This window comes from Oncorhynchus masou, chromosome 29 (assembly GCF_036934945.1).
Source record: "Oncorhynchus masou masou isolate Uvic2021 chromosome 29, UVic_Omas_1.1, whole genome shotgun sequence".
NCBI classification, from domain to species: domain Eukaryota; kingdom Metazoa; phylum Chordata; class Actinopteri; order Salmoniformes; family Salmonidae; genus Oncorhynchus; species Oncorhynchus masou.
The window spans coordinates 18,427,086-18,433,744 of record NC_088240.1 but is presented as its reverse complement, the minus strand read 5'-3'; positions in this window follow the sequence as shown (position 1 = coordinate 18,433,744).

Genomic DNA, 6,659 nt, shown 5'->3' with positions numbered 1-6,659 from the left:
CCTGCAATTTCATTGGTGTTGGCGAGGGGTTTCAAATCACACTCTGACCAAGCCAAATAGAGACATAAAAAGGCTCTCTAAGGTCAGGGCGTGACAGTTATATTTACTAAATAACGGTTTAATAATATCTGCTATCATTGATTACAGTTGTAGGTACACTAAGGCTCAGACAGGACAGAAATATTTTGACCGTCCTGACAAGCCAACTTGAGTGTACACCATACAAAACTATAACAACTGAATGTTACACAATTACATCCTTATAGCCTCTGGGTGTCACGATCGTCGTAAGAAGCGGACCAAAATGCAGCGTGGAATGTTCATGATGATATTTTAATTAAAGAAAGCACTGAACACTGAATACAAAACAATAAACCTGAGCCTATAGGGGAGGGTCTGGGTGGGCATCTGTCCGCTGTGGCGGCTCTGGCGCTGGACGTGGACCCCACTCCACCATAGTCTTAGTCCGCTTCTGTGGCCTCCTAGGAGCGGCGACCCTCGCCGCCAACCTATGACTGGCAACCCTACTAAAGGGCCCCACTAGACTGAGGGGCAGCTCCGGACTGAGGGGCTGTGCTAGCGAACTGGGGACACCATGCATAAGGCTGGTGCCATGTACGCCGGCCGAAGGAGACGCACTGGAGACCAGATGCGTAGAGCCGGCTTCATGGCACCTGGCTCGATGTCCACTCTAGCCCGGCCGATACGAGGAGCTGGAATGTACCACACCGGGCTATGCACCCGCACCGGGGACACCGTACGCTCCACAGCATAACACGGTGCCTGCCCGGTCTCTCTCGCTCTCCGGTAAGCACAGGAAGTTGGCGCAGGTCTCCTACCTGGCTTCGCCATACTCCCTGTGTGCCCCCCAAGACATTTTGGGGCTGCCTCTCGGGCTTCATACCGCGCTGCCGTGCTGACTCCATTCGCCGGTATCCCTCCTCACACTGCTCCAGAAAATCCCAGGCGGGCTCCGGCACTCTCCCTGGGTCAACCTCCCACCTGTCTGTCTATCTCCTCCCAAGTAGTGACACAGTCCAGATCTCGCTCCCATGTCCAGAAATCCTGACATCGTTGCTGCTGCTGCTGCTGCCCTTTACCACACCGCTTGGTCCTTTTGTGGTGGGTGATTCTGTCACGATCGTCATAAGAAGCGGACCAAAATGCAGCGTGTTATGTGTTCATGATGATATTTTAATTAAAGAAAGCACTGAATACAAAACAATAAACGAAAAACGACCGTGAAGCTATAAGAACTGTGCTGACACAAGCAACTAACATAGACAATCACCCACAACCCACAATGACAAAACAGGCTACCTAAATATGGGTTCCCAATTAGAGACAATGACTAACACCTGCCTCTGATTGAGAACCATATCAAGCCAAACACACAATCAGACAAACTAGACATACAACATAGAATGCCCACTCAGATCACACCCTGACCAAACAAAACATATAAACATACAAAGCAAACTATTGTCAGGGCATGACACTGGGCTAACAGAAAACATAAACTATAGTAACTCTTGTTGCAATATCTAATTTTCATAGTGATGGCACACTTGGTTTTAGAGCTATTGAAAATTGAGAAACTAATCAACCCCCTCCACAAATTCCTAAAAAGCTATGGATTGGTCTCCATCGTCCCCTGATTCAGAATATACCATTTTCAAAGTAATGGCATTCTTGGTTCAATAGCTATTGATAAGAGAAAAACGAATATCCAACATGCAACTAATTTTACCTAGGCCTTAAACTGCTATCCAGAAACCTGCAAGTTATTAACATCTTAAATAAAGTAAAAGAAAATACAATGAACCATAAATGCTGTGTTAATATTCTAAAACGTTTAATAAGAAAAAAAAGAGTGTAAAGCGTCAAATGTGGTGTTCTGCTGATTTTCTTGTTGTTTATTAACAAAACCGACTTGTGCAAAACTATGGGCCAAAACAGACGGGTTGGCTTAGATTCTTGACCACATGTAAACTATATTTAGTCTCCAATGTTTACAGAAAAGGAAAAACTTTAGTTGACACCCAGCGTCATAGCACGTTATGACAGTCAAAACTATGTTATTATATGTCATAACAGCTGACATACCTTGTCATAACCTGTATTAATATGGTCATAATACTGTCATGACACATATTTAGACCTGTTGTGACATATATTGCATTTCTTTTAGCTGGTTATGACAACAACATAAGAATGTCAAAACCCACAAAACCCATCACACAAGGCAAAACCTTCACTTACAGTTCACCATAGCCTACTTGGCAACAGTATGTTTGTTATATAAAATTTTCAGAAATGGACAATATTAAATTATCATTTTAATTGCGCACAAATTGATGTCAGACATGCACCTACAGTACCCCAATACTCTGTGGCTGATGACTGGGATGAATGCAGGAGCAGATGTCAGGAGCAGGACAATACACACTCTTTTTGACTGATGACTAAAATAAGGTATTGCTGAAAACAATATAAACACAACCTGCAACAATGTCAACGATTTTACTGGGTTACAATTCATATAAGAAAATCAATCAATTTAAATAAATTAATGATGCCCTAATCTATGGATTTCACATGACTTTGCAGGGGCGCAGTCATGGGTGGGCCTGGGAGGGCAATCACCCACTGGCGAGCCAGGCCTAGGCAAACAGAATGAGTTTTCCCCTCAAAATGGCTTTATTTCAGATGGAAATACTCCTCAGTTTCATCAGCTGTCCGGATGGCTGGTCTTAGACGATCCTGCAGGTGAAGAAGTTGAATGTGGAGATTATGGGCTGGCTTGAGAGGCCAGTCGGTCATACTGTCATATTCTTTAAAACGACTTTGGAGGTGGATTATGGTAGAGAAATTAACATTACATTCCCCGGCAACAGCTCTGGTGGATATTCTTTCAGTCAGCATGCCAATTGCACGCTCCCTCAAAACTTGAGGCATCTGTGGCATTGTGTTGTGTGGCAAAACTGCACATTTTAGTGTGACCTTTTATTGTCCCCAGCACAAGGTACACCTGTATAATGATCATGCTGTTTAATCAACTTCTTGATATGCCACACCTGTCAGGTGGATGGATTATCTTGACAAAGGAGAAATGCTCACTAACAGGGATGTAAACAAATTTTTGCAGAATATGTTTAGACGAATATGCTTTTTGTGTATATGTGTCACACCCTGACCATAGATTATTTGTATGTTTCTATGTTTTGGTTGGTCAGGGTGTGATCTGAGTGGGCATTCTATGTTGGATGTCTTGTTTGTCTATTTCTATGTCTGGCCTGATATGGTTCTCAATCAGAGGCAGGTGTTAGTCATTGTCTCTGAATGGGAACCATATTTAGGTAGCCTGGGTTTCACTGTGTGTTTGTGGGTGATTGTTCCTGTCTCTGTGTTTGTTGCACCAGATAGGCTCAGTCACTTTGGATTTTCTTTTTTCCTGGTTTTGGAAGAGAACGTGAGCCGGGTGCGCCATTCTCCTTGCAGAGATGGTGCAAAATCCACCAACACGGTCGGTCCCTGGGATTGGGCTGGCCAACACGATTCGGTTTGCTTGGAAGGAAAAGGAGTTGGAGCCTTTAGGACGGGAAACTTTTGGAAGGACAATCTTGATGGGGATTCTAAAGCTGACGGTGAAGGACGTGTTTTGTTTCCAAGGCAACTCGTTGGAGGGAGCATGCGACGTGGCACTAAATACAGAGGAGAAACATGATGATATCCTGAGAAGAGCAAGAGCAGTGGGAGGTGAGAGGCCAATGAGCCATTATGAAATAACAAGCCTGGCGAGGAACAACTTTAGGGTTGTAACTGTCAACATGTACAACCCATACGTTAAGGACGAAGAGGTGAGGGCCTTTCTGGGAATATACATGGATAACGTCTCCTCAGCAAGGCACCTCAAAGACTCCCTTGGGTTTTGGAATGGGAGGAGAGGCTTCCAGGCCCTCCTCAGGGAGGACCCAAAGGGACATGGTGGCTACCTCCATCCTCCTGCTATGTTCTCCCTCGGGGCTGACAGGGGGACGTTGTTTTATGCACGTCAGCCCTCATTTTGCAGGCGCTGTATGGCCTACGGCCACATCTGGGGAGCACGAGGCGAAGGATTGTGACGAGCCTAAGACGTGCCACGGGTGTGGCTCGCCAGCACACCTGTGGCGGGGGTGCCCGGCTCGTCAGAGGTCATACGTGTCTGCGGCTGGGGGGGGAACAGGAGCGGGGGATGGGGGAAGAAGAGGAGGGGAAGGAAGCATGCCTCATGACCAGAGTACAGGTCCAGAGGGGAAGGCGGCAAGAAAGGAGGAGGAGCAAGAAGCGGCGGATGGAAGAGAGAAGGAAACGGAAGGCACGGGGAGTAGGAGAACCAGGAAAAGTGGCGGAAGAAGGCAACCGAGTGGAGGAGCATGAGAGAGAAGAAAGCGAGGGAGGGGTGGTGGAGAAGGAGACGGCGGAAGAGCAAGTGGAGTGGGGGGAAAGTGCCCTGGTGGAAGAGATGAGGGGTATGGTGGAGGAGCTGGCGGGGGGGAGGGTGGTATCTCTCCACTGCCGCCATCACCAAAGAAGAGAGTGAAGAGGAGGGTGCGATTGGCCGACAGTGAGAGAGAAGGGATGGCCAAGAGAGCGATGGGGGTGGGAGAAACCTCTGGGTTGCTGCTGGTTTCCCCAGGCTCTCAACTTCTGTTGGGTGGAGACACACCTAACCAGACCCAGGACTGGGTACAGGAGGAGGTGGGGAGTTTTTTGTTTGGGGACTCAGCCTCCCCTATTTTTTTCCAAACTAGCTGCAGCGCTGGGGAGGGGGAGGGGTGTGGGAGTAGACCCAGGGTGCCGGGCACCCCGGAGCCAAACACTATTCCTGCATCCTGGGTTGGAGAGATGGAGGAAGAGACGTCGGGAGTACGGATGGTGTTATCACCGGTAGATATGGAGCAGGGGAGCATCGGGTGAGTCTCCTGGTTTTGTTTTTTTCTGTCTGGGTTTAGTATTTGAGTGTATTACATGTTTTTATTTTATTCTTTCATGGGGTCTAATTTTACTCTTGTTAGTTTAAATGTAAGGGGTTTAAGGGATTTTGTTAAGAGGAGAGCGGTTTTTAGTTATCTGGAGGGTGTGGGGTTTGATTTTTGTTTTTTACAGGAGGTTCACCTGAGGGATGGAGGGGATGTTAGTAGGTTTAAGAGGTAGTGGGACAAGGGGGAGTCGGTTTGGGGTATTGGGGGGGTGCACTCATCGGGGGTAGGGATTTTGTGTGGGCACAGGGAGGTAAAAGTGGAGGGTTCTTTTGTGGTGATGCAGGGGAGTGTTATAGGGGTGGATGTCACGATAAGGGATTGTAAATTTAGATTAGTGGTGGTGTATGGGCCACAGGTGGTGGCAGACAGGAGGGAGATGGTGGACTGTCTGGCGCCCCTGTGTGTCACAAATATGAAATTAGTGATATCGGGGGACTTTAATACAGATTTAGGAATAGGGAGGGATAGCAGTGCAGGCGCCATCACCGGGCTAATGGCTTGCCATGGTCTGGTTGATGGTGGCCTGCACACTACTCCGAAAATGGCCGGTCCTACATGGCGCAACTCCAAGGGGGTTGCTTGGAGGCTCGACTATATTTTTGTACCCAGGTCTTTGGGTAAGTTGTCTGGGCGGCTGTTGCCTGTTTTCTTTTCGGATCACGACGGGGTGCTCCTGCAGGTGGGGTCGCCAGTCTGCCTCTTTGGTAGGGGGTACTGGAAGTTAGAACGGGATGTGCTGGAGGAGCAGGCTTTTGTTGACGGGTTTTTTGGTTTCTTTTGGAGGCTTGAAGGCCTCCGGTCCATGTGCGAGGGGGTGTTAGAGTGGTGGGAATTAGTTAAGGTGAGGATTAGGGCTTTTATAATAGGGTATTTCAAGAGGAAAAAAAGGGAGGAGAGGAGGGAGGTGGATCGTATCCAAAGGTTAATTGAACTCGAGTACGAGGCAGGCAACCTCGGCGGGTCGTTTGACTGGGAGGGATCCGCAACCCTAAAGGTGCAGCTCAGGGAGTTGCAGGAGCGGCAGGCTCGAGCTTTCCTGGAGCGTGCGCATAGTGGCTTTCTAGAACATAATGAGACTTGTTCTGCTACAGTGCCTTGCGAAAGTATTCGGCCCCCTTGAACTTTGCGACCTTTTGCCACATTTCAGGCTTCAAACATAAAGATATAAAACTGTATTTTTTTGTGAAGAATCAACAACAAGTGGGACACAATCATGAAGTGGAACGACATTTATTGGATATTTCAAACTTTTTTAACAAATCAAAAACTGAAAAATTGGGCGTGCAAAATTATTCAGCCCCTTTACTTTCAGTGCAGCAAACTCTCTCCAGAAGTTCAGTGAGGATCTCTGAATGATCCAATGTTGACCTAAATGACTAATGATGATAAATACAATCCACCTGTGTGTAATCAAGTCTCCGTATGAATGCACCTGCATTGTGATAGTCTCAGAGGTCCGTTAAAAGCGCAGAGAGCATCATGAAGAACAAGGAACACACCAAGCAGGTCCGAGATACTGTTGTGAAGAAGTTTAAAGCTGGATTTGGATACAAAAAGATTTCCCAAGCTTTAAACATCACAAGGAGCACTGTGCAAGCGAGTATCAGAACACTGCAAATCTACCAAGACCTGGCC